General features: G+C 37.3%; 1 protein-coding gene across 1 annotated transcript in view; it reads right to left on the bottom strand.

Annotated features, from left to right (window-relative positions):
* Positions 1-9372, bottom strand: part of LOC133520814 (uncharacterized) — a 108285-nt gene extending 98913 nt beyond the window's left edge. The window contains exon 1 of the mRNA XM_061855483.1: positions 9171-9372. The gene's annotated coding sequence lies outside the window, so the exon portion shown is untranslated. The remainder of the gene's footprint in view (positions 1-9170) is intronic.
* Positions 9373-23877: the final 14505 nt, after the last annotated feature.

The raw sequence follows: 23877 nt of genomic DNA on the forward strand, positions 1-23877 counted from the left end.
TTAAAATATTATTTTTTTACTGCTGTACCAAATACCCAGACATAGAAGTTTTTGTGGCAAAATAAAGTGTTTACAAAATGAAATATCGACATGTCTGTTATCGATGATACCTTAACGTTGCCTATATTCTATGAAGTGAAGATAGCTACCGCAAAATATACAACACGTTCAATATCTTTTTTAATATATTGGTCGTTTTCTATTCTTATAGAGTCTGTTCGGAAAGAGAAGACTCGTGGAATGTATTGGGCCCTATACATTCCACGACTCTTTTCATTCCGCACAGACTATAGAACTGTATACTACGGTTTACGTTTTTATTTTTAACTGCAATATAAATGTAATAAATAAATTATGTAAAGATTTATAATTAATTTTCATTCTCGAAATTTCTCGGTAATGAACAGCAAGTAGAATTTACATCACTCAATTATTAATCTCTGACTGACTTATCGATAACAAATTTATCGATGTTTAATTTTTTCAAACACTCGTTTTTGCCACAAAAACTTCTATGTGTGCTAATAACGTACCTAACATTAGTTTAAAAGCGACACAAAGCAAACTATCATCGTAGCTTCCCCGTATAACTTTTTAAAACAGCGTATTCATCCACCACAAAGGCTCCGGCAGCAAGCTGCAAACGTGGACATTACACTGAGTACATTTCTCACTGCATTCTGTATCATATGCAGCTGTCTGCTAAAGGGGATGTGAATGGATTCTTGCTTGTATTGCAAGAGATTGAATATTAAGGATCTTCGTTTTTGTAACGTATTCCTTAGTAGAGTCAGCATCAACAGTAGCGGATGAAACGTCACGCCAAAAGTATCTGAGGGCCTACCGCGAACCACGTTCGACGTGTTGCCTCTTTGTCGCACTTGTAATTTCGTACTTTTGGCGTGACGTTTCATCCGCTACTGTTGATGCTGACTCTCATACGAATACGTTACAAAAACGAAGATCCTTAATATTCAATCTCTTGCAATACAAGCAAGAATCCATTCACATCCCCTTTAGCAAACAGCTGCATATGATACAGAATGCAGTGAGAAATGTACTCAGTGTAATGTCCACGTTTGCAGCTTGCTGCCGAAGCCTTTGTGGTGGATGAATACGCTGTTTTAAAAAGTTATACGGGGAAGCTACGATGATAGTTTGCTTTGTGTCGCTTTTAAACTAATGTTAGGTACGTTATTAGCACACATAGAAGTTTTTGTGGCAAAAACGAGTGTTTGAAAAAATTAAACATCGATAAATCTGTTATCGATAAGTCAGTCATAGATTAATAATTGAGTGATGTAAATTCTACTTGCTGTTCATTACCGAGAAATTTCGAGAATGAAAATTAATTATAAATCTTTACATAATTTATTTATTACATTTATATTGTACTCAAAAATAAAAACGTAAACCGTAGTATACAGTGCTATAGTCTGTGCGGAAAGAAAAGAGTCGTGGAATGTATAGGGCCCAATACATTCCACGAGTCTTCTCTTTCCGAACAGACTCTATAAGAATAGAAAACGACCAATATATTAAAAAAAGATATTGAACGTGTTGTGTATTTTGCGGTAGCTATCTTCACTTCATAGAATATAGGCAACGTTAAGGTATTATCGATAACAGACATGTCGATATTTCATTTTGTAAACACTTTATTTTGCCATAAAAACTTCTATGTCTGGTTATTAGGTACAGATAATAAATAATCGATAAGTGAACTTATTAGCTTTGAAATGTTGGGGGTAATTTGTTGATTTTTCATTACAATTAGGTTGTATGGATTTATTCCTGAAGAATTTCAATTTTACATACACTAAAAAATAATATTTTAATAGATTCTGTAGGTACATACGGAGTGGTTTTTTTCACCCTTAAAATACATACTCTGCGTGGTTAATAAATTATGTTACTTAGACTTTTTTCTATGAAAGTTCCAAAGGGTTAAAAAACTCCTTTTTCGTGTACAACCCCAAAGCAAGGATGTTAATAGGGGTATTTTGTGCCCATCCTGTTATTGACGCATACCTAGCGCGTATAAGATTTTTTTCTACTCATCGACTGTAATAATTGAATAAAGAATTTGAAGCAAACTATAATTGCGTTCATGTATGGGCTAAAAACTCAACTATAAGATTATTCTCGATACGCTGTAGTCAACTATAAAAAAAAATACCAATCACGTGCCGCCGCGCTCCCATAGAAAAAAACTAAACAGGCGCGAGCCGCGGGCGCGGGGTCTCGCGGAGTTGCGGAGTTTATGTCTTTTTTAGCACATTTTTAGGGTTCCGTAGCCAAATGGCAAAAAAACGGAACCCTTATAGATTCGTCATGTCCGTCTGTCTGTCCGATTCTGTCACAGCCACTTTTTTCCGAAACTATAAAAGCTATACTGTTCAAACTTGGTAAGTAGATGTATTCTATGAACCGCATTATGATGTTTACACAAAAATAGAAAATAAACAATAAATTTTGGGGGTTCCCCATACTTAGAACTGAAACTCAAAAAATCTTTTTTCATCAAACCCATACGTGTGGGGTATCTATGGATAGGTCTTTAAAAATGATATTGAGGTTTCTAATATCATTTTTTTCTAAACTGAATAGTTTGCGCGAGAGACACTTCCAAAGTGGTAAAAAGTGTCCCCCCCCGCCCCGTAACTTCTAAAATAACAGAATGAAAAATCTAAAAAAAATATATGATAGGTATACATTGCCATGCAAACTTCCACCGAAAATTGGTTCGAACGAGATCTAGTAAGTAGTTTTTTTTTAATACGTCATAAAAATTCAAAAAATTTTTTTTTTTCATCAAACCCATACGTGTGGGGTATCTAAGGATAGGTCTTCAAAAATGATATTTAGGTTTCTAATATAATTTTTTTCTAAACTGAATAGTTTGCGCGAGAGACACTTCCAAAGTGAAAAAAAGTGTGTGCGCCCCCCCCCCCCCCCCCCCCTGTAACTTCTAAAATAACGGAATGAAAAATCTAAAAAAAATATATGATATACATTACCATGCAAACTTCCAACGAAAATTGGTTTGAATCAGATCTAGTTTTGACTTGTTACAATCTATTTCATTTTATTGCAGTTAGAAATTACATAATTTTCCTTCAGGTTTGACCTCTATATCCTCTTTTCATAATTAAAGTAATTCAAGTTATAAATCAGTCGAGGGTTTTTCAAAAGGCGCCAACTCACTCTTAGCCCTTCGCTTTTACAAAAGAAATGAAGTGTCGGATTTCTGAACCGTGGGATTCCCGAGAAGCTTTTGAAATGCTAAATCTGTAAATATTATTTAAACGGTGATTAGCATAAGAACCTAACAAATATATAGAGATACATTTTTCTTAGAAATGTAAAGAAAGTTACGTTATACGAGCTTTTTAAAGTAACTGTCAACGCGTGTTGGCAGTTGCTTTTTAAAGTAACTGTCAACGCGTGTTGGCAGTTACTATAAAAAGCTCGTATCTAGTAATGTCATGTCATGTTAAGTCTCGTAATGTTTGCAGTACATTGGCTCGATATTTTTTCAAAAAATATTTACGGAGTGATAATTAAGTGTACCTAACTTAAAAAACTTCTTAATTAATAATTGCACGACTAAATTATATATTTGGTTATGTAACATAACACGACTTCCAATACAGAAAGTTTACCCAATTGCTCTCTAGATGGCGCTAGCGTCGAGTTAGATCGCGCAAGCGTTAGTCTTTCACAGTTCTATGGCATGTATTACACATTAGTATGCAAACCATTCGCTAGATGGCGGTGGCGTCGAAATAGAACGCGCAAGCGTTTGTCTTCCATAGAATAGTTAAGTTCTAAGTTTGATTTTCGAAAACTTGATAGGTTCGATAGGTGACATGGTCATAAAGCAGATCTCTATCTGCAAAATACTCTTATTTTGCTACTCTATGAACTTTTTAACTAGGTGTGGTAGCCGGTGGTTTAGTTCGGCTGATGGTGAGCTGAGCGCTCCTGCATACTTTTGTGGGTCTACACTTTTACACACGGATGGTGTTACTTTTTTTTGCGCACTGTTACAAAGTTTTAAAAAAAATTAACTACTTGTCGTTAACACTGTCTTTCGCTGATTACGAAATATTGATCTGCTACATTTGATGATAGCTCAGCTTACTTCGTTTGGCGTGCTATAAAAAAAAAATTATGGTCTAAATTAACTGTAACTTGTAGTTAATAACGTGCATCAAAACTTTTTTATTATCTAGACACACGGAAGCGTGTTAAGCCAAGTTTTAATATACATGAACTTTTGCGAAAGTTTTTATAAGCTTACTTAGTTGTTATCAGAAGGTTACATTTATAGTAGTCTTATAAAAAATGGCACTTGGACTTGACACCAGAGTGACTTTTCGTAGCATCTGTCATCTCGATATATTTTTTCTTTAAATGTTTGTCGTTTGCCGACTTTCGGTTTGCGCGCTATCTTGATAGCCACGCCTCGTGATTAATTCCTTTGTTTTATGCTCATTAATATTGTTTATAGTGTAATATCGATAGCTTATTATACAGTAAACTAATGTGGTAGTATGCAGTGAATGGAGAATTAATCTTGAAACGCGTTTAACCACCATTTTGGAGTCAACGGCCGGCAGTCCACGTGCTACTTGTAAAGTACAGCTACCTCATTACAAGAGCTTATAAAATTACTGTACACTCTCTTGTACTACCCGTACAATTTTAGTCGTATTTAAAGCTTCTAATACCGTGACACTGAAGAAATTGTCTCAATGGACTGAAGCCATTTTATTTTAAAATAATGAAGTCAAAGAAAATATATTTTGGACACAATATTTAAAATCCGCGACTAAATCGTCATTGAATTAAAGGCTTAAAGACCATCCTCAACATTTAAGTATTATGCTATTGCTTAGTTAAACTACTTTTATCGAACCCGGTAACAGTCGCAAGAGCCAAGGAAATTAATTGCATCCATTAGAATCAGTACCGGAACAAGGCGCCTTAGCATCCGTGCAGATTTAATATCTGTTTTGTAATTGGCTGCAATGTTACTGCAGGGGCTTTATGTAATTTACGTTAACAAACGTATTATACATATAAGTGCCTATATAACTATTCCTATTAAAAACAACACTGATTGTTACTACATCTAGAACAATCATAAGCAATAAAATCTGTGTCATAATTTAATTAAAATCAAATTACAATAAGTTTCACTTGCCTTCAAACCACATTGCACCCGTCAAACCGGGATATGTTCATAAATATAGTTCGTGTCATTCACGAAGACACGTGCCTTGATTCATACTATCATGTTATTAAAGGTTAGATTTGTCATGTCGGCGCGTCATCGTGAGTGAAACTATAGTCCAAATACATTAAACGAGTAAAGTGCAAAACAATCTCCCATGTAAACAAATGTTGTGCAAACTTAAAACTACGATGGTTGCCCTTTTATTGTCTGTCATTATGTTGTCGCGGTCTAACAAGTACGTAAGTGCGAGACACATGACACGTCAGGTGAAAAAATCGTGACCATTCTAGCGCATATCGCGTTTCGACAAAGCAAATACCATCGCAGCAAACCGTTTAACTATTGCTATGGGTGTGTTTGAGCTACTTCTTCCAACGCCAGCACGGAAATAAAATATTTTCATGCCAATGTGGCAGTTTTATTTGGTTTTGTTTTGCGCAGTGCTGTGGGCTAAATTGGTTGAGTTTGGTCATGCAGTTTTTATTCCACCCCAAACATAACAATCATTATCGTAAATTACTGTTAGTTTTCTAGAGTATATTTACGAGTACCAGACACAATTTATATTAGACATATAGCTTATCTTTGCCAGGTTTTAGGTATAACCCGACCTAACAACAACTATATTTTTTTTCTGAAATAAATATTTAGTTTGCGACAAGAATCCATCTTTAAACCTAGATGTACTTCATATACCTTAAGGCATATTTATATAATGTATAAGGTCAAATACCTTCACAAACACAGTAATGAAGTTGTCCCAGACGGAGCCAGCGGTCGCCGATCGACTACGCGCTAAAATTAGGTCAGACCATCGCCAGACTGTCTGGAAAAAACCCACTTATAGCACGTTTGTCTAGGATTTATACGAGTAGCAATAGGTTATTATTGACTTCGGGAAAACCTTTTAGACCTTCTTTTGGAATACTTATTTGAATTTTGAACCCCAAAAGGAACAAAACTTATAGTATCACTTGGGTGTGTGTCATGGCCAATTTACTAAGAAAGTTCCAATTTCTCGAACGGTATTAGTCTAATATTATTAGTGTGTTGCTATGGTAACCCATACGATTTGACAGTTCGTGGACTAATAATATTAGTCTAATACCATTCGAGAAATGGGCCCTAATTTGGGGACTAATAATATTAGTCAAATACCGTTTGAGAAATGGGCCCCTGATGGGAAGATATTTTTTAATAAATTAAAACCAATTTTACATAAATCGATCTAGTCCAATAGGAAATGAAATAAGGCTTATGCTTCTGTTAATCTCGTATTGTGGGTAGTACTAAAATGACTATAAATATGTTGATGACAAGCGACAAAGTCGGACTTATTGCTTGAAGAAACTGCCTGATTCTTCTTACTGCATACGCGGCAGAGCTCAACCTTTTCGCCAGGGCAGATATGTGAGGGGCCCATTGCAGTTTACTATCTAAAGTAGACGAGCCTTACTTACTTACTTAGAGCCTTCGGAGCGACGTTGGCTCTCTTTCAGTCTCTGTCAGTTACAATGGGGAATGCTCCAAAAACTTTTTAAATTGGTGCCATCGTGACGGGGTTTTTAAAGCCGCACCTCCCGCCATTACTCCTTTGGCGGGCTCACCCTCACTTCTTAGATACATGGCACACCAAGAATAAGCTGGCATCTCGCTCGTTTCTTCCTAGAACGTACAGAATGTGGAATGAGTTGCCTCCTGAGGTATTTCCTTTGCGCTACGACATGGGATTCTTCAAGAAGCGGGTATTAAGGGCCTACGCTAGCTGACGCGGACGCCCGCCGCATGCGCACGCACGCGGGTGCTATTTGTAGGTGAAATTCGCCGCACGCGTCCGCTTCAGTTAGCGTTGCTCATACTATTTTTCGTTAACCCGCTCGTCCGCTCCGTGCACCCGCGCCAGCTAGCGTAGGCCCTTAGGGTTTTCAGGGGTCGCCAACGCTTAAATGGCTCCTGTAATGTTGCTTATGTCCATGGGTGACGATGACCGCTTTCCATCAGGCGGCTCGTCTGCTCGTTTGGTGACTATCATATAAAAAAGCAAACTGATCAAGCCGGGTCAGATTGTTTTTTGGTAAATTCCTTTTACTGAGTAGGTATTTTACCTACGCAATACTTCACTGAGGGCCAAAAGACGCCTTTCATTTTTTACGAGCAATTTTACGACCGATGTCAACGTCGGTAGCTAATCTAGAAATTCTTATTTAAATATTAAAAACTTTTGAATTATATTTTATTCGGCATGGTATGTACCAATGAGTTTTTCGGAACTTATGTACGAAATATCATTTGATATTTACCAGTCGCTTTTCGGTGAAGGAAAACATCGTGAGGAAACCGGACTAATCCCAACAAGGCCTAGTTTATCCTCTGGGTTGGAAGGTCTGATGGCAGTCGCTTTCGTAAAAACTAGTGCCTACGCCAAATCTTGGGATTAGTTGTCAAGCGGACCCCAGGCTCCCATGAGCCGTGGCAAATGCCGGGACAACGCGAGGAAGAAGAATGGTATTGTACGAATTTTTATTATTATTTGGATTTTAATTTTAATTTAAATGCCAATAAAATAGACGCTACGTGCCAATCTTAAGGGCCGTTGGTTTCAAGTACTTCTCTCACTCTCTATATGAGTGTAAGTGGGAGCGAGACGGCTTTGCGTGCCCAGGATCGCAGATCTCATGTTTTGAATTATTTACTTTAGTAAGTGTTTTTTTATAGCACGACGGTGGCAAACAAGCATATCTCCGGCGCGCCTGATGGTAAACAGTCACAGTATGGACGCCTGCACCTCCAGAGGTGTTACATGCGCGTTGCCGACCCTTTAAAAAATTGCACACTCCTTTTTTGAAGAACCTCATACTGTAGACCCTCGGGAAAACCTCATTCCACAGCCGGAGCGTCGAAGTTAAAAAAAGTAATTTATGGGTTTAATAAAAAAACCAATTGCGCATTTATCATATTTTTTGTGCGAACATTGTTACAAACTTTAAGGTGCTAAAAGGACTTATGTTTTTTTTTAATATATCGAGCGTAAGTCACAATCATGTTTCGAATCAATGAAGTTAGAAAAAGCCTCAAGATTGCTATTCGTATTTTTTGGCAATATAAAAAGCACGATTTTTCAAAAACTCTGCTGGCCGACCTTACTGCACCTCAAACTTGGCTGTTACTCAGTATCCAAGGAGACAGACAAGGCTTTGTCCTAACTAAAGTAAGTGACGACGCAACAGCGACAAACACCACTTAAAGACAGGTCCCTAATATAAGACAGGTTTACCTAGTTTAGGGCTCAGGACACTATTCCTAGGCTTTCCAACAATAGAATGCTTCTAAAAATGTAATACTTTTCTACTGTGTAATAAGCTGCAATTTTGATACCTAAATAAATCATTTTTCATTTTTTCATTTTCAAAGAGACATCTCTTTGTGTCGCATTATATCAGTGAGTGACATGTCGCATTGTCGCAGTAAGATATTATTTTAATAGGTCGAAAATATTTCGGAAAACAGTCATATTTTCAGTGGACATTACACATATTATCGTTTAGGTACATAATACAAAAAAAATAGAACGTCCGAAACCTGTCTTAAGGGTTCAGTCAGATAATTAGGCAATATTTTATGATTTTCGTAGGAAACTTAACTCACATAAAAAATATTTCCTTGTAGGTTAGAAGTCGTAGCTTTGTCGAGCTATTTAGTTTATTTTTCTCTGTATATGGAAACTTAGTTTAAAAGCTCTTTACAGATGCAAATCATAGGTTCTAAGCGTTAATATATAGAATATTTCTAAAAACGCAAATAGGTAGACAACCCCTGACTGACTCCATGCTTACATTGTAATATAGCTAATTTGTATAATATTTCCAAGGGACACAAAAAGGTAGACAACCCCTGGTTACATTTAATAAGCTAATTTTAAACTTACCGTATCATTCCGAAGCACAAAGACGTTCTAAACACGTTTGAAACTACCCCGGCTTATGCCACGCCGTATCGAACCTTATGCCCCTTTGCCACATGTGTTAAAATCCCCCACAGCCACACTAACACTTAGCACTTGTTTATGGGTCGCATTTTTTTTTAATTTTTGTTTATGCGGTTGTGGCACACGGGTGCGGTCGGGTAGCTTTGGCCGCGGACTAGGGGTACTGAAAGTTAGGGATGGGACAGTGAACAAGGAGCGGCGGAAAGGATTATCGATAGTTTTGGAAACACTCATAGCTTAGTAAGACTATATTGACTTATTCTGTAATAAAAATAACTATTCATGGTAAAGAAAATACTTAAATAACCTAGGTTTTGATAAAAACACATATATTTTACTATAAACACAACAAGTAGCGTACGTTTTAAGAACAATAATTTTAAAACTATCAATTAATCTAATTCGTAAAAAGTAAGCACCATCATATTTTTCACGCTTTTATGTATTTAAACTGTATACATAATTGATATTATATGCAAATTTAAATAATGGGAGTAGGTACGACATTGTCATTACTAATAGTAATGGCAATATAATTATTATAGAGATATTACATTGATGGTAGTTTATTTAAATATAAAATCAAGTACACATAATGATATATATCACAGGTACACTAGGCAAGAAGAAAAATCAGGAACTGTCGCGAGTCATACAGCTATCGTGACCACTACTATTGCGAAACATGTCGCGCGAGTGACTAAAAATATGTGACTTAAATCGTAAATTACCTACAAACATTATTTCAGGTATACCAACCCATTTGACACATTACAAAATACAATTCAAATATAAAAAATTAAATGACTAAAAATACATTAAATAACAAACAGCTACAAACATAATCAATGATTACACAAATAAAAAAATAATTATTAGCGGCACTTGGTAGAAATCATAAAATCAAGTTCATATCAGAAATGTGTTTTATCGATAACGCTATCGATGTCGACAGCAGCGCATCACTATAACTGTACGGCACTTGCGCAGTGCCGGCAGCCGTAGCGTACCGCTTTCCCCACGTTTTCTTGTAAATATTACATTTACAATAAACTGCTGGGTACTACTGAAAGTACTGAACTCTATTTTCTTTCGTGTTTGAAAATTGAAAAGTTTTCACTACAATTTGGGGAGCTTTGCGAATGGAATTTAAATTAATATTCTGGGGTTAAATTAATAATAAAAATTTACATGTTTTTTTAGTAAATAGCAAACAGCAGTAATTTTTTGATCATGGGGCGTTTTAATTTATGCATAATTAAGGTAATTAACATTGACAAGTATACAATTTTCGTTTTCTTTGCTGTAAGTTAATTACTGTTTTGAATACTTTCTGTTTCCGTGTTATTATTTATTTTTGCCTTGTAAAACACAAGCATCTAATGCATATATGGCAGTCATAATATTCAATTATTTTGTTAGATATAATTATTAAGGTTCAAGTTCAAGTTTCTCTATTCGGCTAAGTAACAACAGATCGTTACAACTAGCATGTCAAAATACAGGTCATTGCTAAAACTAATCATGCAATGTCTTAATAGGTAATTAGGTATATAAGTAGACAAAATTATATAAATCAAAATATATAATTATTATTTTCAGATATAAACAATTTTTTATGACATACTTGTGTATGTCATATATATCTTCTTCCTCGCGTTGTTCCGGAATTTGCCACGTCATGGGAGCCTGGGGTCCCCATGACAACTAATCCCAAGATTTGGCGTAGGCACTAGTTTTTACGAAAGCGACTGCCATCTGACCTTCTAACCCAGAGGGTAAACTAGGCCTTGTTGGGATTAGTTCGGTTTCCTCACGATGTTTTCCTTCACCGAAAAGCGGCTGGTAAATATCAAATGATATTTCGTACATAAGTTCCAAAAAACTAATTGGTACGAGCCGGGGTTTGAAGCCGCGACCTCCGGATTGCAAGTCGCACGCTCTTACCGCCACCAGCGCTTATATATATTTTAATTTGAATCCTTTAGTGAGGATAAAGGTGCATTGGGCATCCGGTAGATCTAAGGCTCAAATAACATTTTTTTTTTAAACTGTAAAGGGGCCCTCTGATTAACAGTCCGCCGGCCGGTATCAGCCTGTCAGTTAGAACAAAAAAGTTGACAGTTCCGAACAACTGTGTGGCCCCCTTTATGGATTTTATCTGTCAACTGTGAACGGTGACTTATCTGGACCATAAACACTTTTGACAGCTGAGAAGAAATATCCCGTGGTTTTAGATCGAGAAAATAAAATCAGAAACTGGCACCTATTTGAAAACCTCTACTGAATCGATGCAGTAAGTGCACTATAATATAGAGTAGGGGATGGAGCCCTAAAACGGGTGAGCCTTATGAGGAGAAAGCCTAAAAACATTAGTTTTTAATTGATTTTACAAACGTATTTTATTTCATTCGACAGAAGAATTATCGTATTGTAACATACAATAAAATGGCTGTCATTTTGTATCCAATGATTATTTTAAAAAAATATGTTTCTTCAAATACCCGCTTTTCCCTAGCCTATTTTTTTTCTTAATGATAGACGATGCAAACGAGCAGACGGATCACCTGATGGTAAGCGATTACCGCCGCCCATGGACACCTGCAACACCAGAGCCTATAGCCGCTAATCACTACAAACGAGGGGAATTTAATTACAAAACTAGTTTTGATACTGTAGTTATATTTATATTTATCTATCATAATAATTTATATTTATTCAAATGATAATCTTTGATCTACTTTATCAGTTTGTAGCAAATAAAGGGTCTCAATCAAGACTGTATTTGCGTTTTTTTTATATATTCATGGCTCGATAATATTGTATGAATAGAATAAGTATCTTGCTCTGAATTGTATCAAAGCACAACAAGTAGTTATCCCGCTTTGCATTAGAGCACGTTTAAGGTTAAACAATAATAAAATTTAAAACCGAATGAACAACGTACGAACTGTTATCATCTTTTAGTTGATAATACCATAGTTCATTATCGACTAATTTAATAGTATTAATACAATATGTTATTATCAACTTTATGGTAGATATACTACTTTTCGAATTATCCGATGATGACACATTCGTGTCGTAGTTGCAACAATCAATTTATTTATTTTGCATCTATCATTTAGAGTTATGATATGACAGATTCAAAATAAATAAATTGCAAGAACAATAACTTAGAAATGTTTTATCTTAATCTACTTACTACTATCTAATCTATCTCATCAATATTATATTTATAGTGTGTATGTATGTTTGTATTTTTGTGTTTTATGCAGTTTATAAGTATATTAATATTAGTTTGCTTTTATTTTAAATTCATTGTTTTTTTTTCTCTCTTTGCACCAATTATAAGTGTCTTTGTTTGGCCCTATGGTTGACTGGTAGAGAATACAATTTGGCATTAAGTCCACCATTTGTACATTGTTGTATACATTTTGTGCAATAAAGTTTAATTAAATAAATCAGCGCCTACCCCTACGCCTACTTTAGGCGGGGTACCCGTTTTAGGCTGCTCTTCCCTGGTGTGTGAAACAGGCATTATTCAGCTATTAGTATTCTAAATAGATTATATCACTACACCTTATAAAACAAAGTCCCCTGCCGCGTTTGTGATAAACTCAAAAACTACTGAACGGATTTTCATGCGATTTGCTCATATCAATGAGTAAGTGAGTGATTCTTGAGGAAGGTTTAGGTGTATAATTTTTTAATGTTTTGTATACCCGCGCGAAGTTACAGATATTAAAAAAAATGCCGGAGAAGATTGGATACAGAAAGCTCGTTCAAGGTCAACTTGGAAACTATTGGACCTTGGCCTTTACCCGATAGGGGCCTTAATTACCTTTAATAAAATTGCTAGATATTTATTTCCATTTATTATGTACTAGTTAAAGTAGATTAAGGATGAAATGAAAGGCTTAGTAATAATAATACCCGCGCGAAGCCGGGGCGGGTCGCTAGTATCTATACATATAATAAAGCTGAAGAGGGTCGAAAGTCTGTACATGGAAGATATTCGAAAAAAAGTTGGCTGGGGATACTTAGAATCGATAACAGAACACGTTACAACAGTTTTTAGAATTTTTGTCTGTTTGTCTGTTTTTCTGTTTGTCTGTTTATTTAACCGCGCATCACGTGAAAACGGCTAAACGGATTTTGATGCAAACTTTACTAATCTGTCGAGAAAATCCCCGGCCAAGTTATAGGCTAAAAAAATTCAGGGGGGGGGGGCGTAGCCACTACACTCGATTAAGTTTGCACTACATTATGGCGCTACAGAAAAGGAAAGCAGAAGGTGCAAACTTTTCCTGGTTTTTTTTTGTTTGAAGGAGGTGCAAACTTTTTTCAAATATATGCTATGACTATCGAGTACCCTGCTAAACTAACAGATGGCGCTGGAATTAAACCTCCGAGAAAGGATTTTGCCGAATTAACTCTAAATTTAGAAGAGGGGGTACGGATATAAACAAGTTTAATTGTATTTAACAGTAAATTGATTGTCACACATTGCACAGTGCCATCTTTTGGGGAACTGAGTAAACATTTAGTAATCAAGTAAACTAAAAATGAGTTTACTTAAATACTTACGTATTGGTGGTAAAATCAACACGCGCATAATTGCATAATTATTTTAAAAAATATTAATTTTCTCCGTCATGAATTATACCTAATCGTAATTATATCCCATCCATATTAATACGTATAGCCTTCTTTAAGCACGTAATGATGGCCAAGAAGGTGGGTACTTTGAAAAAAGTTTTCTCTGACGTTTGCGGAGTAAATGTCAAACGATTTGGAACTAGCATTTTATACGCGTTTAAATGCCTTCCCGAAAAAAAATGAAATCTTTCGCGAAAGTCTCGCAACGCATTAAGGCTACAAGGGGCACGGTCTCAGGAGTCTGAGGAAGACCACGGTAAGAGACTCAGTGGCGCTCTAGCCAGGCAGGCCGCTTCACTTTCGGCTGAATGCATGCCAGCGCGAGTCTCCGTTGCGATCCCAAAGACATCGTACGCAATCTGTGAGATCGCTCGAAACTAGCGACGATCGTGATTTCAAACATAGCCGCGACTACCAGAGACGTTATGCAGAATCGTTCCTTCCGTCCATGAAAACCTCATTCGGAACGGAGACCTGACACAGGTAACGCAGCGTGAGAAATCTTGGGTTTGTGAGAGAGTCATACTCACGCAAAAAAAAGGAATAGGCAGCGGCAGTTAATGCGCGGAAATCGAAGGTGAACATGCAGTAAATAATTCCTCTAACACTGTCTTGGATGAAGGCAACGTCACAACATACCCGGTGGAGTTCCTAAACTCATCGAGTGCTTCAGGATTCCTAGCACACGTTATGCAATGGAACCCGGCTAAAAGTAGTGCAACTGCAGCGAAACCTCATCGAGGCGCAGATCCTGATGGGGTGCGGCGCCAGAGAAGCCGTGTTTATCCCGCGCATGCCCGTCATCTTGAGCAAGTTCCCGTTCCGCTTCAAGCACCTACAGTTATCCTAGAGCGTCTGCTTTGCCATGACCATTAACAAGTCGCAGGGGCAGACATTGCGCGCCGCCGGCATGGACTTGCGCACGGGCTGCTTCTCGCACGAGCAGCTCTACGTGCCGTGTTTGCGCGTTACCAGCTGCACGGAGCTATTCGTGCTAATACCCGCCAGGGAGATTGACAATATGGTGTACAAAGAAATATTGTAAAATGTAACAAATAAGTAGGTATGTAAACATACTTTACATACCTACTTATTTATATGTGACTGTAGATATAATTGTATGTATATATTTGGGTGTGCATACATACATAAACGTAACTGTAAATAAAATGCAAATGCTCGGCCTCAAGATTTTGATTTCTCTTCTCCTTTCCTCTCATCTTACTTCTAACTAATATTACACCTAAATCCGAAAGTATGTTAGGAAGTATGGATTTCTATGTGTATATTTCTTACCTTTTCATGGACCGATTTGGATGATATTTGCCATGGACATGATTTGGATAGGTACAGTCAAGCACGTAAAAATACAAAAATGGTACTGTATTGTCCGATATATACCTACTACTCTATGTCGTTTAAATCACCTCAAAAATTTGAATAAGCGCGAAAAAAACTTTTGGTTTTGGAGTGTAGTTTAAGTGGTACCTAATTGTAAAATATTTTATCTGGACTATAGTCCTCTAGCGTATCCATCTGTCAACTTTACTTCAAGTTCCACCTCCATGGGAGAGGGAGACAAATTAGGGGCGAAATAGCCGCTTAATAACAGAAACCGAATTCCACGCGGGCGGAGCCGCGGGCACAGCTAGTGTATAATAATTAACAACTTACAAGCTTTTACAATATCTTGCCAATGAAAAAAATTTAAAAGCAGAAGCTTTTCACTTTTTACATACCTAAGTACAAGGATGTAGGCATATTCTAAAAGGTACGAAGTTACGAACAAAGTACCGCAACGCCCCTTCGCGTATTCGTAGTAATTGCTTGCTTTATGGAAGAAAGATATTCAATGAGAAAGTATGTTACAGGCCTATGGTTACTTTTCTTTTGCTCTCAGCAGTTAACAGAATAAGACGCTAAAATAGGTAAATAAACGACGTTTTTAGCGCAGATATCGTCCGAGTTCAAGCCAATAATATAATAAATAAGTAAGTAGTAAGTAACATATTTGACAGGTATAAGCTATTGTTCTCAATTAGTTTTACATGAATTTTAGTTTCCATTGTCGTTAGACCGCAGATCTACAATGAAAATGTAAAAGATTACCCGTCAAATATAAATTGCGATAAAAATCGGAATGATGTCAAGTATCATTGGAAGTAATTCATTAAAAAATAATATATGATTGCGAAAATTATTTGCGTAAAATCACAGCTACGGAACCTTACACTGAGTATATCCAAATATATGTACTTACATAAATATGTTTGGTTTCCTTTTTAAATACTGACGAGTTAGCAAAGGTAAATGTTATTAAGTAGGTACCTATATTTTGAGCATTTAATCTAGAGAAGTGGCTTTACTCAAGACTAAACACATATATTAAATATAAGTAAAAATAATCCTGTGCATAACACGTGTATTGTGTGAGCCGGCATCCCGTTGTCGTTTCCCTCCCTAGGGCGCAGTAACCGGGAAAAGACGACAAAAAACCATTTCTAGCGTTCAAAGAGTTTTCGTTCGAAATAATACGAAACGTTTATGGAATTATAACGTGGAGCCGACTTTCATAATGCGATTTTAGGACGTGTTGTTTACGATTTGTTTTTTTTCTGTAGAATTTTTGTGGATTTATAATTTACATTATGAAAAGCGTTTGGCCCAGCACCCGTTGTTTAAAAAACAAAATAGAGTAATCGTCTCTCATAATACTTGTAATATAATATAAAATAAATAATTAAGTGAAATACTACTTACTATACAACACCAACACCTACAACACCACCTACCTAAAACCTACCCTACCTACCTACTACCTAAACCTACTTTAGCAACACCTACTTTTTCGATTACCTTCACTATTTCCGCTACCCAAAGGTTGTCTGGAAGAGATCGCTTTTTAGCGATAAGACCGCCTGTTGTCTGCAGCTACATTTAATCAATTGTTTATTTTTCTTGTATCTTTTTACTGAGGTGTGCCAATAAAGAGTATTATATCTATCTATCTATATAGGTTTTTAGTGGAACAAAATTACCGAAAAATTTTGAACCCACTTTGTAGTTTTTACTATAACCAATTGATCCACACGCCAAGATGATCCAACCGAAGAGCAAGGGCGCTAACCTACCTTTCCTCGAAACGCTTCGTCGTTTTTTTAACCCTCATAACTTTGGATCGGATTATCCCAGATCAACAAAATTCTCTGTATATGATGTCAATGCTCTTTTACTTTACATTTTATTGATATCTAAAAAACTCGATTTTGTCACTGACTCACTCACTAATTCATTGATGATCATCAAAACTCTTAGGGTAGTTCCTGAAGTCATAGACAGCTGTGATTTGGTATGTGAGCTGGTACATATTAGTACACAAATAACAATCAAAGTCTAAAACTTGCAACTTTTATATCAGGTGTTATAGACAGTCCCCTATGCAGAGGGTGCATGAGTGAGCGGAGGATGAGATAGAAAAGACAGCCTCTCAAATGATGCTGGAACGGCTGGAGTGGCTACATACAGGGCAAAACATCTCGGATCCCCGTGGTGTCCTTTTGATTGCCTAACAACGTTTGGCCTAAAATCACTTGGCCTAACTGCTATGGAATAATGATCACGTGGCATAACAGTCACTTTGGCGCAATGATAATTTTGCATAATGTATTGTTTTACCTAAATGTTATGTTTTCTAAGCATTTTTGTCCTAATGGTGAGTATCCCTAATGGTTTGTTGCATATTACATGAAATCCCTATTATAGTGTGAACTATAATGTGATGCCCGAACTGTTTTGGCCTAATGGGTACTGCTCTAATTATCAGTTGTCATCATATTATTTTCCATATATGCAGTAATGAACTCGCAAACGAGGTGCGAATTCTGCCTTAATGGTTGGCGCTTGTAAAATTGTCGGTGTTGAGAGTGTTGGGATTGGGACTGTGAAAATTTAACGGTAGGTTAGGTTCGTTAGGTATCTTAAAAACGGCCGAAGGCCAAACGGCACAGAATAGAAGCCCCGCGCAAGCGGGGCTCCGTCGATATTGCTAACTGTACGCAATTTGGGTGATTAGTGATTACTACCAACACTTATTATAATTAGGCCATAATAAGGTATAGGTGTGCAATTAGGTATAAAGATGGTTAGGACATATGATTTTTAGGATTTTTAATGATTAGACGCAATGATTGTTATGCTATGTAACATTAGGGTATGGTACGATTGTGGTAAGTGTCATTAGGGAAAAACAAATTAGGCCAAAACGAAATCGGCCATTGTGGAATAGGGCAACCACAATTCGGCCATATGAGTGTTAGGGCAAGTGATGGTTATGCCAAATAATTTTAGGCAATGATAATTTAGGCCAAAAAACTTTAGGCATTCCGATATAGATCCCGGATCCCCGAGATCCCCCGAGGCCCTACTCTATATCAAAGATTTGATAGGATACCATGAAGAGTTAGGCTAGCAGCTACCATCTTGTGGTCTGAATAGGAAACATAAACCTGTAAGTACACTTCACGCCAAAGCAATTGCTGCCATTTACCGTTCTCGTACGTTTTCTTTTGCATAGTAGCTTCTGCCATCTTGACGCTTCTGCGCCAAAAATCTACAGTTTTCCACACTCCCTATTTGATGTTGTCAAGCTGCGCGCAGTACAGTTGAGTCGCTCGATTTTCGCGTCAATTTTGGGCTCTAGTCAGGTTTTCATAGTTATTACAGTTCATTAGGAAATGTACATAAAATACAGTAGGAACTAGACTCGCTCGCGATGTTAACTTACAATACATAAACCTTATTTCAAAGGCAGAAGGTCGACAAATGATCAGTAAGAGTTTTCTAGTACGTGCCTCATTCGTTGCGGGATTTTGCGTGCCTTTCGACGCACTTATCGACGCCGGCAAGCGGCCAACTGGCAATCTCTTACGTTCAAGGAATTCTAAGTTACTCTTGCCGTGAAGTTTAGGCTTTTAAAGCTGTATTCGTTATTTTGACTTCATATTATAAAAATGGAAGCATGAATTTACAAAATTATTATATAGATAGATAGATAAAAACTTTATTTCAAAAACATTCTCGTGACAAAAAAATAATACACTTATAATAAAAATAAAACTTAATTTGATTTTTTTTGTCACGACTGTGTAGTCGAGAAAAGGCGCCGACTCAGCATGTGCTGCAGCATTTCTGCCGCAGCGCTGGTATTCTGCCGGGACCTAGCCTATACATTTTTCAGAAACTAGTATCACGTTTAGCGTATTTGAATCTGCAAAATAGATTTAGATATTTTCAAAAATTATATTGCAATCAAGAGTCATTCATTCCATTTGGCTCTCTGTAAAAAAAAAAGTAAGACTGAGACCGAGCCGGAGTCAGTCCGCAGGGGCGACACTCCTCCTTCCGGGCGTTCTCCGTCCGGCGCAGCATTGCTCCCAGCAATTATTAGGTTTGGTTAACTTGACGTCCCTATACTCCCTATGCGTGCACGACCAACGACCACAGATAAGATAATGACTTGAATTTTGATAACTTTAAGAACTTATATCCTAAGTAATTATTACCACAAGTACAATTAAAAAACTCTCATCCACGGATAATTACCCTAGCTAACATAATGTGGACGTGTATGACCTGTTTTATTATAGGCGCCAGCGTGCTTGCCAGAAAGCAACAGTATTCACATTGACAAGCTTTCGTTTGGCACCTGACCTGCTACAGAGGCCTAGAATTGATCACTTAAATAATTCTAAACCGAATTAAGTGTAGTATTAAAAAACCAACCTTCGCGTCACTCATCCCATCCTCGTCGCCACTGATAAGTATAGGGCCGAGGGGACGAGTGACACGAACGTTGGTTTACAGCACACTGCTTTATTGACGTAAGTAAAGATGGAGGAAAGATCGTGAGCGCACACACACGCACACACACACACACACACACACACACACACACACACACACACACACACACGCACGCACGCACGCAAGCACGCGCACACACACACGGTTCATAGAAGCCTGGGGTCCGTTAGGCAATAAAGAATAAGAATAGTTTTTCTAATAAGTGTTACAGGCATAGTTACCGTACTAGGTTACACCTGTATCGCGGGGAACAAGTTACGCTTGTACAGTCAGCATCAATAGTAGCGGATGAAACAACGCGCCAAAAGTATCTGATATTCAGGATAACTTTTCCAAATGTAAGTAGATAAATCTCTACAATTTACATTCAAAAGTATATCTTTTACCGTCTTAATTGTTCTACATATAGAACCACCTCATTTTGTTAAGCTGTTACAGATTGGTAGATACTTTTGAAACCTTGTTTGGTCCGCTACTTTTGATGATGACTGTATAACAGAATTACGTTAAGTACTCACATAATAAACTTAAAACTTAACATTTAATACTTAAAATCTAAAATTAAGATAAGCTAGGTAAAATTACAGTAAAGTTAAGTGACACTTTGTACAATAAGCGGTGGTAGCCGAGTGGATATGACGTCCGACTTTCAATCCGGAGGTCGTGGGTTCAAATCCTGGCTCGTACCAATGAGTTTTTCGGAACTTATGTACGAAATGTCATTTGATATTTACCACTAGCTTTTCGGTGAAGGAAAACATCGTGAGGAAACCTGCACACATCTGCGAAGAAATTCAAAGGTGTATGTGAAGTCCCCAATCCGCATTGGGCTAGCGTGGGGACTATAGCCCGAGCCCTCTTGCACATGAGAGGAGGCCTGTGCCCAGCAGTGGGACGTATATAGGCTGAATTATTATTATTGTACAATAGCTTCTGTCTCTGTGTAATAAATCCCTAGATTTGGCGTAGGCGGAAAGCGACTGCCATCAGACCTTCTTACCCAGAAAGTAAACTAGGCCTTATTGATGTTTTCTTTCGTCGAAAAGTGACTGGTAAATACTCGTATCAAATGAAAATATCCTACCTCGAAAAATTCACTGGTACAGTCACAGACTTTAATTGTTTAAGTGTTCAAGCTAATTTGGTTTTTAGGTATGAAATGTCCAATATAAAGTAACCCTAAAAGCAAATTTCAGCGATTTATCTCTTTTACTCTCACAAAGACATAATTAGAGTGACAGAGAAAAATGCCCGCAATTGACGAACTTCGATTTTCGCGGTTATAGCGCTGGATTGATAGTCGCACGCTCTTAGAACTAAACTAAATACTTAGTACCATTCTTAAACATTGTTTGGCACAAACGTCGTTAATAAACATTATTTTACTTAATGAAAGTGCTTGCAATTTGTAAAGGAAAAAAATCTAATAATTGTAATTAAGATAATATAAATAAAGAGTATTCTAAGATGTTAGAAATTTGCCATATATAATATCATGGGTGTTACTGTCTCACTCTCTCTCTTCCGCGTTCTCTCTTTTGGCTCCCATCAGTCACAATTCAATTCTCTTAGCGGATGGCTACCAATTATCTGTCTGTGTTTCACTTTTAATCGCAAATTTACTTAATCAATATCATTTCATTATCATTGTTAATTAATTACCTTTTAAATCGTAACTCCAGTCATAATTCCCATCTAATTATTACTTTGCATTATAATTGCCTTATCGAAGTACTGGTTAATAAAAATGCATTCGACTGGATGACGCCACTAAATTGCCCACATTTCCATAGCAAAACGACCTTAATTATATCAATTAACTACAGTAATATAGACCTTACCTGGTTGTAATTAGATTCAAATTTCAGTGCACTTAATTTTACGGTTAGATCTTTGTACCGATGAGGTAACATAACGTGAGCAATTTGTATTAGAACTCGGACGATGCCCAGTGGTCGATAAACGCATTAGTTAGACAATTAGCCTACAATTTGACATGTTTAAATATATACTGTCAATCCGTCCATATTTTACCTGCGTTTGCGTTTTCTTCCTCGCTTCCGTACTCGCAAATTTTAGTGAAAGTCCTTAACATATTGAGTGCTGGGAACCCGCTAGGCGGATTCTATGTTCGTATTCGCTTTCCTCTACAAATCGGGAATGCACGGGGATCGGCTACGAGCGTAGCGCTAAGAAAACGTTGTCAGTGAATGTGTTAAACACCCGCGTACTGAATGAAAACCCTTCTTGGGGCGCCAATGTAACCGGCTAACTAGCAATAAATGAATACTTAGATCTTGTTAAAAATACAATTTAATAATTAAAACATGTACACTATTGTAATAACTGATATCCGCCACTATGTGAATCATAATTCATAAACTAATAACAGATCGTCACCGGCCAGACAGCCCCATGTGCAGAGTGTGCATGGAAGAAGAGGAAATAAAACACATTCTCCTGGACTGCAACAGGTAGAATGATACAGGAGCAAATATACCTAGGGACTCCGTGCACACTAAAAGAGGCAGTTAGCAACCTGAAGACATTGCTAAGCTTCGTGGAGGAGCTGGAGTGGTTAGAGTAGCGCTACCTCGTTTCACGCAAAATAGGCACAATGGTGGTCGATTGCGGAAAATGCCCAGAAGCACTAACTTACTAACTAACTACTCCTCACTGAAGAATCAAGAATTTTGATATTTTTTCAGCGAACGACGAATATTGGGTTTATTGGAGAAATTATTGGGGGTGTAGAGTGTAGTAAAAATCTTCAGCAGCAAAAGTCTGTATATAAACAACAGCAGTGTTGTGTCTTGAGATTAAAACTGAAGAAGGGTTTATTTATATTAATTACTTAATTAGTTCGCAACTCATTCCAAACCTACTTTTTATTAGAAAACCAGTGACGTGCAAATACGACTTGGATTAGGTTTACAAGCAAAACTGAATACATTTTTTATGATATCGGAGGCAAACGAGCAGACGAGTCACCTAATGGTAAGCGATTACGGCCGCCCATGGACACCTGCAACACCGGGGTTGTGAGTTCGTTGCTGGCCTTTGAGATGGGAGTATTGGATGGGATGCTTATCATCATCATCATCATCTCAGCTATAAGACGTCCACTGCTGAACATAGGCCTCCCCCTTGGACCTCCACATGTACCGGTTGGAAGCGACCCACATCCAGCGTCCTCCGGCGACTTACTTATACTTAAACAAAACTTTAAATTTTACCTGTATTAGAGGCAGGCCCTTATACGAAGTAATTGTCAACGATAATAAAACATAAGCATAGAATAACATGAAATGAATGTATTCAGATTTGTGTTTTGCAGCCAAATTGCCGAGATAAATTCACCAGCCAAAACAAAAGACAAAAGGGCGCGCTATATTATCACCGGCCAGTGCGCACAGAAGCTGCACCGTACAAGTTTGTCATGTCCATGTTAAATACATAGGTATGTGACATGACAACCAGCGGTAGTAGCACTGTCGCCTATCGCCATGCCTGTCACGTTAACAAGGAAGTGCGAAAGTGACGGGCTTAGTGACAGATGATAAAAATGGAACCATGCTGCCACCGCTGGTGGTAGGTTACTGACCTAAATCACAACCTTAGTTTACAGTATTGCTCAATCTACGAAACAATATATTTCATAAAACAGATTACAGAGTTTCAGTGCTTTTAAAAATATTTTCCTCAGATAACGTCACATACGTTATTTATGTAGTTTTTCAAAACATACCCTCGCATCCCCGATGCCCCAGGGCAGTTTATCTCGGCTCAGCGGACCGGTCGCAGGTTCATCTCGCCCTAGTTTCCCTCTATTTATAATATCAAACGCGATACACCGTAATTATAATTATGTAGACAACGCAAGTGGAATAATTGGTTATTATTTATTTCGAGGAGAAAAGTATGAAAAAAAACATACAACAATTTTTTTCATTGGATTTTATACCTACTTAGAAATACGACCTTTTTCGATCCTACTAGGACAAAAAAGCGGCCAAGTGCGAGTCGGACTCGCGCATGAAGGGTTCCGTACCATTTAAGACGTATTAAACAAAAAATCTACTTGCTAGATCTTGTTCAACATTTTACCACTTTGGACACACAT

This window comes from Cydia pomonella, chromosome 8, assembly GCF_033807575.1.
Source record: "Cydia pomonella isolate Wapato2018A chromosome 8, ilCydPomo1, whole genome shotgun sequence".
Classification (NCBI taxonomy): Eukaryota; Metazoa; Arthropoda; class Insecta; order Lepidoptera; family Tortricidae; genus Cydia; species Cydia pomonella.